The following is a 12,772-nucleotide window of genomic DNA, read 5'->3' on the forward strand; positions in this document are numbered from 1 at the left end:
ATGTTAAAAAAGCTGCAGCAAACTCACAATACAATAGAGTTAATTAACAAGATTTTTTTTAAAAAAACATCACCATTTGCATGAAATCAGCATTTAAAATAGCATCTTACTTGTTTCCCTCTGCTGCCTGCTCGTCTGCTTTCATGATTTTTTTTTACAGAGACCTCTCTTTGCTCCCCAGTGTTTTCCCCTTGTTCCCTACCTTTGTCATCTTCTCTCTTTCATCTCCTTTTTCCAATTTCTGACGTGTCAGGTGACTCAGGTCAGGTCCAAAAGCGCAGAGGAAATCACCTGTTCATCGGCTGATCGTCTCCCCCAACTGACAGAAAAACGGCAGTTATCTGGGTCATGTGACCATGGAGCCGCTGTGATACAAGTTAAGCTCCGCCCAGGGACACGCTCATTGGTGGAGCTGCGGCGTGCTATTGTTTTGCTGGCCTATTATGGGAAGCTGTCTCTGTGTGGGAACTGTACAAGTGATGATAAGAACCTGTGTCTTACACAAATTATGGTTCTCAGGGTATGAGGGCAAGAAATCGCTGCAAGTTGTTACTCTAGAACTCAACACTGGAGAAAGCAAACTTCATGTTAGAGCTTTTCGTTGCTTGGCAGCAGTGTGCCGCCCTCGTCACATGCCCCGCCCACTGCAGGATCTGTCTGGATCACTTGCCGTTTACTCCCAGCCTGCGTTCTCTATTGCCCCAGCGGCGGGAGACAGCATGAGCAAAGAACAACTGTCCCTCTATGACGGTGTCCCATCTTTCCAATTTGGACTCGTTGGGCTAGGAACTAGGGGTAGGCACGTGCGCAAAACTTGGGGCGCCAGGCAGGTACCTGTCACTGCTGCCTACCCCTAGTCCGACTGTAGCGGCTGAGTAAGTTCCGAGCTTCCGCCTATTTTTGCGCATGCGCGTGCACATGACGGACAGGGGAAAGTGTACCGGAAGGGGTTCCGTGGCCTGTCAGCGCGCACTCTTCCTACGTGCGCCAGGGCTGGCCGAGTTGCTGAGCTTCAAGCAATACGGCCAAAGTTTCCACGCATCCAGCATTGTCATTCCAGCCTGCCATGGGCACCCATCCCTTGAGTGCAACCTCTGTACCGACGCAGACATGAATGCCTCTGTGTCCAAAGTAAAAGTCAATCTTAAAGACAAGTAAATACAATCCCTTTTTGTATACAGGCTGTTAATGCCATTATAAAATTATGAACATTGTTGGGCAATTATTTGTGCCTTCTCTCTTGTAGATTCAATGCTTCAGATATCCCTGCAACCATACCCAACTCTAGTGCTGCTGCCCTTTCTTTTACTCATAACTTCCAAGCCCAATGCTACAGCACCTGCCAATAGCCAGCCTAATAGTTCAGCCTAGTAAACTAAGATAAAGCTCACCTGTACTGCTCACTTCTCACAAGCAGTTGTCGAACTTGGTTCTTTCCGTAGTTGTAAATACACAGGTGCTGCCTACTTCCCTAGTCACCTGGGTCTTATAGCATTTTTAAAATTTGCCTTTGCATAAGGGTTAGTTCACACGAGGAGATTTTGTCGCCTGGCGACAAAGCCTGGAGGAAACTTCGGGCGACTTTGCCGCATGTGCTTTAGCGCAGGTGACTTTTCATTATAGCCTATGGGAGTTCAAGGAGATTGTTGCCCAGAAGACGAGGCGATTAGCCGCCAGGTGACAATCTTCCCGAATCTCCTCGTGTGAACTAACCCTTAAGGCAATGATAAAAAATAATCTAGTACCTAAATTCAATCTGAGCTAAAAGACACCGTCACTTTTTCTTATACTGTTTTACTATCTAAATAAATAAAAAGATTTTAAAGGAAAACTATACCCCCAAACAATGTAGGTCTCTCTAAAAATGTATTCCAAAAAAACGCTCATATATAAAACCCTGTTTCATGTAAATAAACCATTTTCATAATAATATACTTTTTTAGTAGTATGTGCCATTAGGTAATTCTAAATAGAAAACTGCCATTTAGAAAATAAGGGCCACCCTTTGGGATCGTATGATTCACGGTGCACACAAACAAACCAAGCAAACCATACTTGTTAGGTCACATGAGGCAATTAACAGACATAGGTCTGTCTTTTGCTTCCACACTTCTTTTACAGTTAGAGCTGCAGTATTTCTGGTCATTTGATCTCTGAGGCAGCACACATACCATCATGAAATGGTGGATCAAGGCAAAAGATGTAAAAGGGCAATATTTACTTAAATATATATTCCAGTTTGATAAGATTCTTTAATATGATATAAACTATCTGTGACTTAAAGGGGACCCGTCACCCAAAAAAATTATTCAAAATCCTTTTTTTTTCAGATTAGTCAAGCAAAATGAACTTTAATTACACTATATAAATTATTTGAATCTTGTTTCCTTCAGTCTGGGAATTCATAATTATAACAAGCAGGCAGGAGCCATTTTGTGGACACTGTTATTAAGACAAGCCTTGTATCATCTCAGAATCTTGTTTGTGCACCAGAATGGGGGACCTGATGTCCATCCCCATGTCCTGGTTACACAATTAAATGGTAAAAAGAACAGGGGGAATATAAGGAGAGCAGTGACATCTAGGAAGTGCTGAATGGAAAGTGAAAGTAATTGTCTGCCCCGCCTCTATGCCACGGGCATAGAGGAGGGGCGGACAATATTTGATTGACAGCTGAGATGTTTAAATGAGTTTACAGCAGCTAGGAATGCTTTAATAAAAAATAGAAATTGGATTTCATGTTTAATTTGAAAAGGACTTTTATTATACAGATTTTTGTGTCTGCGTGACAGGTCCACTTTAAGTATTAATTTTTGGGGTATAGTTTTCCTTTAAGAAAACCTTCTCTGAAGAATCCCATAGATCTCCGATCTCTTCAGCTCTTACTTATTCTTGACACTATCTGTTCCTTTAAGCAGGGATGTAATGTAGTTCCCCTGAATGACTTTCCATAAAAGTAATGGGTTTATGGCCTTAATTGCCTAACAACTGGCCCAGTGGCATCAGGCTATGCCCCCCCCAAGTTCTAGTTGGTGATTTTAACATATTGGGTGAATTATGAATTTTTTTTTACTTCTACTAGAGAAATATATACGCAATTTAATTGACTCCTTAGTTGCCATTAATACATATGTTTTTAATGTTTTTAAAAGCTGTATTCTTTAAATGATATTTCAACTCCACATGCCAAATCAAGTATTTCAACTGCATCTGTCCAGAAAACAAAAATATTTATTAATCCATATTAAAAGACACGCAGCACATCTAGCTTGAAGCGTTTCAGTCGCAGGCGCCCTTAATCATAGACATAGTGGAGCAGCAAATAGAAATCCATATAAATAGACCAATCGAAACAGCAACCTCTATTGGTAATCTAATGAGATATAACACGTTAGGTAATGGGATTGCGAGATATACCAATTATAGAATTATAAAAGAAACATGGTGGATTAAAATAAACAAAAATTCAATTTTAACAAAAAAAGATCATTGCCATTTTAATCACATCATCTGTGAGATCATGTCACAGGCCATGGGGCACCTCTTGATGTCCTGTTTTAACTAGGTAGTGCTTCAGGAGTCACAGAACTACTACTAATTGCCTGCAATTACTACTACTTACTATTACCCCCCCCCCCAAACTGTGTACTGTACAGAGCTTTACTCTTTGCATGAAGGAACGATTTTTATGATGACGCAACAAACATTAATATACATGCTCCCACCTGCCCCATTAAAGTTCTTGGATTAAACAGATTCATTATAGGGGTTCATTTAGGTAGCTCTGCCTTGGTAACAAGAAAAAGAACATTTCTTTGATATCAGTGCAATTTTTAAAAAAAATATTTTGAAATAACCTGAGGCGATAAATGATGTGTATTTGCTAAGGCACCAGCATCCATGACAATGTCCCTCTCCCCCCTTCCTAATTAGATTGCAGATTTGCAAAAGGAACTGGATGATCTGAAAGCCTGGAATAGCAAAGTTTGTCTCCAAGTTTGCAGCGAGGAGGAAAAGAGACATCTGAGGGTAGAGTCTGAAAGCCTTCTCTCCTTCTGTCTGGAGATTAAGGAAACAACAGAGGTAATTGCATCTCTTGCAGAGCTAATTAAATAGAATATTTTGCTGTACTAAGGCTGAGCAAGATGGATGCTTTACTATACAGATTAACCTCCCATCCTACTGATTATTAGTATAATTAATGGGATGGTGTAATTGTGCATGATCGTCGCTCAGTGCCTTAATACCTACAACAGGGTTTAATTGCTCTTGAATATAGCCAGGTTGCTTTCTGCAGGCAAAAAGTATAACACAGTAAAGCCAAACTGGTGAGGATGCTGTAATGGAAATATGCCATTAGTGGGCCCAGTGCAGTCTTCTTCCACATATCAAATTTGCCAACTCTTCTAATGCAAATACATATATTAGACCTGTCTACTATAAAATCCAGCTGTAATTAGAAGAAACAGGCAGACAAAACAGAACTTCCAAAATTCCTTTTACTAGCTTTGTGCTGGTTAGAAATTGTGCAGAGATGTTGGCAACTTGTAACCACAAGGGATGGGGTGGTACACATGCAGAATTATTGTTTAACTGGCACCTACAATTTTTAAGGGTTGAAATTCATTTGGGAGCTCAGTAACTAATAAAATTTAATGAATTGAGATATATTATACAGAGTGTGACTTTTGAGATACTTTTTTTCTAATCAAACTCATATGGTGTCTTCTGTCAGGAACATATGGACATATACAGTATGATATCAAGGCAAGCTCAGGTTCAATAACCCATAGCCTTAACCAACTGATTGATTAATAAGGCCTAGGTAGAAGTTTTTGTATTTTCTTCTAATTGCATATTGCTGAAAACAATAGTAAAGACTTACTGTTCTCTTACCAGGAGATTAGTGGACTAAACCAATATGTAAATAATGCAGTTCAGGATGTCAACGATGTCTTCGATCTGGAGTGGGATTAGTATCTGGAAGAAAAGAAGTACGTATTTTGTAATTTAAAATAAAGTGGCACACCTGGCCTATCTAAACCAGTTCAACAGCTTATCATTTATGGGGCATTCAGAGGGTCCTCCTGTTCAATCGATATCTGGCTTGTTTGAAAGTATTGTTTGGCAAGGGCCTCGTCGGTGTGTTAATGTGGTTCACTATAAGCCCCAATTATGATGAGATCATTGATCAGGGTGCCAAATGATTGGTCTATCCCAGTTTGGCCCAGTGTTAGTAGTCAAAGGTAAAATATTCTTTTGCTGAAAGGGCCCATGTTGCATAAGCCTAAACAGCAGGTGTCATATGTCTTATAAATAGATATATTAGAGCAGAAATGACTGTTTACAAGACCTTAAACAGCCTATTTAGGAATTAGAACACTGCCACTTTACCCAAGCCTGTAGGCTGACCACCTCAAAAAAACAGTTGTCTTCAGGCTCCTCTTTATGGTATCTAGAACAAAACATACATTTTCAGACCTCTTGTCTTGGTGATTTCAGGGGCATTATTATTTTTGACAGTGAGATGTTATTGAACACCAAGAGATTATATACCAGCAACGACCATGGTTAGAGCAACTGGGGGAAAGCCTGCAGAGGCTGCAGTTATACAACCAGATCTCTCAGTGGAACATGCCAGACTTCAGCACCAAGAGGTGAGACAGTTTTCAAGTCTCTCTCATGCACCTTCCCAATCGAGCATACCAATGTCAGGGATAATTTCCCTACAGCCCCTGCAAATCGAAACCTCTTTTGTTGAATCCCATAGATTGTAAGCACTTGTGTCCTTGCGCTGTAAACCTTATTTGTTGAATTATTGCAAGACCCCTGTTTGTTATGAATCCTTGTAAAGCACTGTGAAACTTCCTAGTGATTTAGAAATAAATGATGATGATGATGAGCTCTTGCTTTAAATGTTAGTTAATGCTTTATTCTTGCACTCCCCTCTTTACAGTTTTGACATTGAGTTGAAAAACCTGCAGAACTGCATGTCCCATACCACAATAGACACCCGAACAAGAACACAGCCTAAACTGTTAGTAATATACTTAGTTACTACTCCATGTTGAATCTCATAATAGTCTGGGTCTAGTAAGGAAGGACAGAATGGAAAATAGACTCACAGAGGAAAACAAAGTAACTGATTCTCACATGAAAATATTACAAAGTGAGGGATTTTCATTACCCAATTCTCACTTGTCATTACTGTATTCCTGGTGTTTTCAATATGGGATTGGTTTCCTGACCACCTTCTGTGCTCTGTGCATGGCTCATTCTTTCCACTTGGATTGTTGTGTGAAGAAAACGGATTTCTGACTTCAGTGTCCCGTTTTTATAAAGGTATGACTCCACTAATCCAAAGGTCTAACAGCATTTACTAGTTTACTCTTACCAGATGTTTACTGCTCTTAAGGGGCATTATACTGACTAACTTTGTATTTAAACAGATACATTTTTTTGGCCTTCCTTAGAATCCTGTTGTATAAAAGGTACGGCTCTGCAAACTAAAAAAGTTTTTTTCTACGTGTATGACTAGGGTTAAGGTGGCCATACACGGAGAGATTCGCTCGACTGGTAAAAAAAGTTGGGGACCCCTGCCCTAATGCAGGGGATAGACCCAATCTATTCCAACTGGTATGTTCTTCTGTGTCTTTCCCTTGGTATTTGGGTTGCACTATCATAATTGTTATGTTGACTTAAGCTGTTCTTTGTCCATTTGCAGCCAAGCTGTCCAAAGTGAAGCAGAGACAGCTAAGAGACTTAATAACTAAGAGGAAAACTCTTCCAGTCTGATATCTTGCTCCAGGTACCTTTCCATTAATTAGAGATAATGTGGCAGGAAATCTCTGGGAATAAGCAATAATTAAAGCGTAAAGACACTGGTCCTTTTCTTCGCTTGCATAGAAGTGTGTACAGCACTTTCGCCATGCTTTAAGGCAGAATGTTTATGGTCAGAGACCTAAAGCATGTTTGTATACAGTTTCTGCTGATAGATGCCTGTGACTAAAGCTAATGGAACAGATAAGGAGCTAAGAAGCCCCAGGAATAGTTTTAATGGCACCAAGAAGAATGATTAAACTTTTTGTATGAAGGGCTTGTTTTTGATACTACTGCTTTGAATGGTGTGTGCCAGGAGAGTGGGACCTGGCCTTGGCATGGCTTCTGCACCCTGCTACAAGCACACATAAGTAGGGAACGATCATCTGGCTTAGCGATGTGTTGAAAATGTCAGTGAAGACGTCAGCCAGCTGATCTGCACAGTCTCTGAGCACACGACCAGGAATGTTGTCTGGTCCAGCAGCCTTTCGTGGATTGACCTTGGTTAAGGTTCGCCTCACTTCGGCCGTGGGTAGACAGATGACTTGGTCGGTGAGAGGAGGCGTGGCTTTCCTCACAGGCTCTTTGTTTAGCGCGTCAAACCGTGCGTAGACCATGTTCGGTTCCTCTGGGAGTGTGGCGTCTTCATTGCTGCTGCTCCGCGCAGGCTTGTACTGTGTGACAGTCGGAATGCCTTGCCATAAGTTGAGTGAGTCTTTTGAGTTGTGTAAATGATTTTGATTCTTCAGTGTGTACTCCTGCTTTGCTTGTCGGATGGTTCGAGAGAGGTTGGCCCTGGCTATTTTAAGAGCAACTCTGTCCCCTGATCGGAAAGCAGCATCTCTCTCTCTTATCCGTGCACAAATCTTTGCTGTAAACCAGGGTTTTTCGTTGGCTCTCATGGTGACAGTTTTGGAGATGGTAACATCCTCTATGCCAGTGCTGTCCAAGTTCTGTGGTACTGAGGGCCAAAATTTTACTGGCCTATGTGGTGGAGGGCCGATAATGGAAGTCAGTGTTGGCCACTCCCCCTTTTAAACCAAAACCCACTGTAAACCACACCCATATTACCACAAGAACTTTTAAGATCATATCCACATTAACGGTGGTGGCACACCAAAAACCAAATGGTTGGTGCTCACTGCAGGGAAATCCTTCATCACTCATATGTGAAAAATTGAAGTCATGTTAAAAACACACCCTTAAACCCATATGCCTCATCCTCCCCTGTGGATAATACAACAACCCCCCAACACATGATTAAACACCTTAGGGGCCTCTTAACAACAATTTCCAAATGCTAACAAACCCCTAACAGGCTTACATCCCACAGGTAGGGTAGGGCAAGCAGCACTGGGCAAGCAGAGAATGGCACACACAGGGAAGCAGAGCCGGGCCAAGGTATTTTTGCACCCTAGGCAAAGGCTTCAATCAGTGCCCCCCACCCAGTCCTGCATTACCATTTCCCACCATACCAGTCATATAGTCCCCTGTACCTGTGCCAGCACCTATCATATTGCCTCCATTTGTACCTATACCAATGGCAGTCAATCCCTCAGATTGCCCCCAGGCCCCAATCTGTACCTGTGCCAGCATAAGACAAAACATCCATCATATTTTTACCCCCAATCTGTACCTATGCCAGCGGCAACCAAAAGAATCCATCATATTGCCCCAATTTGCATATGTTTTAGCAGTAACCAAAAATCCATCATATTGCCCTCAAACATCTGTGTACCTGTGCCAGCAACCACCATATTGCCCCATGTACCTGAGCCAGCAGCAGCCAAACCCTTATATTGCCCCCAATCTGTACCTGTGCCAGCATCAGCCAAAAAATACACACTATTGCCTCCATATATGTACTTGTGCCAGCAGCAGCCAAATATCCATCATATCATCTGTTTACCTGTGCAAGTAGCAGCCAAGATATTGCCCACAAATATGTACCTGTGCCAACAGCTGCCAAATGGGAGCTGGTGAGTGATTCTGTCTGGAACAGGGGGTTTATAAAGTTGAAAAACTATTAAAGGCCAAGCAAATCAGGGTTTAAAAAAGAAAGAAATTAAATTCCCCTTAAAAGTATGCCCCACCCATGAATGCGCCCTAGGTGGGAACCTACTCTGCCTGCCCCTAATTCCAGCCCTGCAGGGAGGGAAGACAGAACAGAGCAGGAGACAAGGAAAGCTATCAGTCTAATATGTACTACATACAGTGACAGTGCTGGTGCCCCATTAGCATTTTGAATAAGGTGTGAACAGGTGAACAATGTGGGCAGTTTCAGTCTGGGTCTCGGGTGTGAACAGTACAGGACTTTAGGGGAGTGAACAATAGAGGTGTCACAAGTGTGAACAATACAGGGGGGTCACAGGTGTGATACAGGGGATTAGAGTCTGAATTTGAGGTTTAAACAATGCAGGGTGCAGTTTATCTCTACAGTGATACCTTTTAAAGATTACCTATGGTAAAAAGACACAGCAACTGGGGGGCCAAAGAAGGGGCAGCCCGCGGGCCGCCAGTTGGACAGCCCTGCTCTATGCATTTGTTGATGTAGCAGGTCACAGAGTCAGAGGTCACATCCTGTCTCTCTACATGCAGAATTTGTGCAAAAGGCAGTTATTTTGTTAGATTTTGTTTGTACTGGAATCAGTTACTTGAGTGAGCTCTAATACATCTGCTAGAAAAGGAAGCCCCCCTGTAAGATACAGTATATAAGATCTAACTGTCAATGAATATCTGACACCCAACTGCTGCATGAAGACAGAATGAAGAGAAACAGATGCTCAGAGAGGGATAGTGAACATAAACGTGATTATTTCAGAAACAATGCGGAATATTTAATTGATTGTATTTAGAAAGTTTCTTATTTCAGTTTGATGAAGCTTAAATTAATTTTCATTTTCACAATAGTTCCCCTTTAAAGAGACAATAACATCAAAAAATGTTTGCCTTTAACTGGTAAAAATATTGTGTTAGCTCTAAAAAGTCATCTTGTACATTAACAGGATCCAACATTAACCATACTTCTTTATTACCATCTAGCTTTGGCTCAGCGGAGAGCACATATTCATAAGTCTATAGAATTATATAAAGTGACGCATACTTTTAGAAGCTGCAGCTACATTTGACTATTCTGCGGCCGGGGGCTGATTTGGTACTGCAAATATACTGTAGTTGTCATCATCCTGCTTCCTTTATGTCCCATTCAGAGGTCCTGGGAGTGGGCACAGTGAATGAAGCCTGCGATTGGTGGATTCTGGGAGTCCTGCTGTATGAGATGCTAACTGGACAGGTAAGGCTGTGAAAGTTTCTAAAGTATTTATGGTGTCTTGGTGATGATAGATATCTGTTTCACCATTTCTTTCTCCAGTCTCTCTTTGACAGTTTAAGTTCCGGAGTTAATGCTTACATGCAGGTTCCTTTTCCAGATACTCTTCTGCTGCCATTTCTCTGCTCACTGAGGTGAGGATTCTTTCACATCTGTGAGAATTTTCATTTAAACTATATATTTTTCTACCATGTATATAAGTTGGGCACATCTCCCCCACCCAAATTGCATTATTTGTACCTCATACAGTATATCCCTTTCCTTTGCCAGCTCCATCATATTTTCCTAAAACAAATCACAACTTTCACCCGGAAGATATTTTTCCTTCTGACTCATCATCAGTGACATGGGTAGGCACATTTATCAAAAGTAAAATTTCAAATTCATGTGAGTTTTTTAAAAACTTCCATAAACTCAAAATTCAACCAATCCAAATTCATTAAGAAAAAAACTAATTTGTAAAACTCGGGTGAATAGGATCAATCCGAAAACTCAAATCGAATACACCCCTTATTTGCAAATAGGGGTGTATAGGCTCTCCTCGTCTATAGGAGTCCAGTGTGATCATGGGCCCATCTAGCTTTTATCAATAATTATTTTTTCTATTTTCTTTTAATACTTTATTTTTATTTGTGTTGCTGGGTAAAAAGGCAGGTGATATGCCTGGATGTGTGCAGATCCAGCAATGTAACTGGAATGCCAAACCAGACCTGGTGTAGAGAACTCTGGTGCGGCAAGTCTGAAGCTGCACACAGCAGTAACCTAGAAGGGGGGCCTATGTAAAGGTATGTAATCAAGAATGATTTGTTTAAAAGTCCTGCTTGGATAGAGCACGCTTGACGTGTTTCGTGGGCAAAGCCACTTCCTCAAAAGCAGTATTTGTTCAGTCCATGCGGACATTTAAAAGGATAGAAACCACACCCCCTAAAACAGTAACCCTAAAGGAAGTGGCTTTGCCCACGAAAAGCGTCAAGCGTGTAGTTTGTTGTGCGCTCTATTCATGTTTTTAAATAATATCTAATAAAGTGATGGTTTTAACACCGCTGGTGCTTCGTGTCTAAGAACTTGGTTTGGGTTAAAGGAGGAGAATGAATCCTAAGTGATTAAGTGGATGCTGCAGCGTTAATACTAACCTTTTCACAAAAGGAGTGGCAGGTGTTTAAATATTTCAAAGAGGCTGTTTACAGATTAAAATTTTTTTATGGTGGGGGTTTTTAATCCCCAAAATACATTTACCCTACAGTGATACCTTCAGCCAATGAAAAACGTCATATTCCCAAACTGTACATATTTCTTAGGTGATGTTTTTTTTTTTGTTTTTTTTTTTTTTTACAGCTCTTGAGCTATGATCCCAGTAGGCGTCTTGGTTCTAGTCCTGGGGGAGTCCAGAAGATAAATACTCATCCATTCTTCCATGTAGTCCAGTGGAACAAACTAGTGTGAAATACTGAAAAGACATTTCAGAAGTGAAATATTGCAGTTCCCACACACAACAATGAAGCCATCTCAAAATGCGTCTAACATCATGTGAACTTCTAAAGTTGCACAGACATTTCAATGCATGGGCTCAGGTGTGCATATGGCTCACAATGTGGTCACACAGTCCTACACCTAAATGGAAGCAAGGTCATCACAGTCTCATATTGTTCACTCAGTATCAAAGCTCTAGGGTATCTGTTTTTGTGCATGGGAAGTCTAACTGCCAGTTGATTATGTATATAACACATAGATATCTGAGATATGCAACACCCATTTGTTGTCTTGAATGAATAAATGGCCATTTGGAAACTCTAGCTCAAGTTTCTGTTGCTTAAGTAACCAATAGCTCTGGTACACTTTTTCCCACCACTGGCTGTGTTTTTCAAAATGTTCCAATAATTTAAAGGAACAGTAACACCAAAAATAGTTTTAAAGGAATGACTGTATAATGTACTGTTGCCATACACTGGTAAAATGTATATGTTTGCTTCAGGAACACAACTATAGTTTATATAACAAGCTGTTGTGTAGCCTTGGGGGCAGCCATTCAAGCACAGGATACACAGATAAGTACTACTATAGTTTATATAAACAAGCTAGCACAGGATACACTATAGATAACAGATCAGTTCTAAAGAATCATGTTGTATGCTACAGGGCTTATCTGTTATCTGCTGTGTATCTTGTGACTTTTCTTGTTTTTCACCTTTAAATGGCTGCCCCCATGGCTACACAGCAGCTTGTTTATATAAACTATAGTAGTGCTTATCTGTTATCTACTGTGTATCCTGTGCTTGAATGGCTGCCCCTATGGCTACACAGCCGCTTGTTTATATAAACTATAGCAGAGCTTCTGAAGCAAACACACCAGTTTTACTAGTGCAGCACATTATATTTTCATTACTTTAATACTAGTAGATGTGCAGGCCAACTCGATACCCGCGTGTTCGTCTGACCTCTCACGCTCCTTTCTTTCCCCGCCCGCGACCTTCCAAATGCCGGCTTCCAGGTTGAGTTTTTATAGATGTGCGCCTCTCGCCCGCCCCTTGTGACGTCATCGTCGGGGCGGGTTGGCGCAGGTCTATAAAAACTCAATCTGGAAGTCGGGCTTGGGTGGGTGCGGGTGGTGGGAGGTCAGGTTAAAAG

General features: G+C 41.2%; 1 long non-coding RNA gene and 1 pseudogene across 1 annotated transcript in view; one reads left to right on the top strand and one right to left on the bottom strand.

The window, feature by feature from the left end:
* The window catches only part of eif2b2.S, a 65,123-nt gene extending 64,274 nt beyond the window's left edge, over nt 1-849 (bottom strand). Inside the window, exon 1 of the long non-coding RNA XR_001932878.2 lies at nt 203-849. This is a non-coding gene — a long non-coding RNA (eukaryotic translation initiation factor 2B subunit beta S homeolog). The remainder of the gene's footprint in view (nt 1-202) is intronic.
* A 109-nt stretch (nt 850-958) lies between these two features.
* LOC108699839 lies at nt 959-11,940 on the top strand (annotated as a pseudogene).
* Nucleotides 11,941-12,772: the final 832 nt, after the last annotated feature.

The sequence above is a fragment of the Xenopus laevis genome, chromosome 8S (assembly GCF_017654675.1).
Source record: "Xenopus laevis strain J_2021 chromosome 8S, Xenopus_laevis_v10.1, whole genome shotgun sequence".
In the NCBI taxonomy this organism is placed as follows: Eukaryota; Metazoa; Chordata; class Amphibia; order Anura; family Pipidae; genus Xenopus; species Xenopus laevis.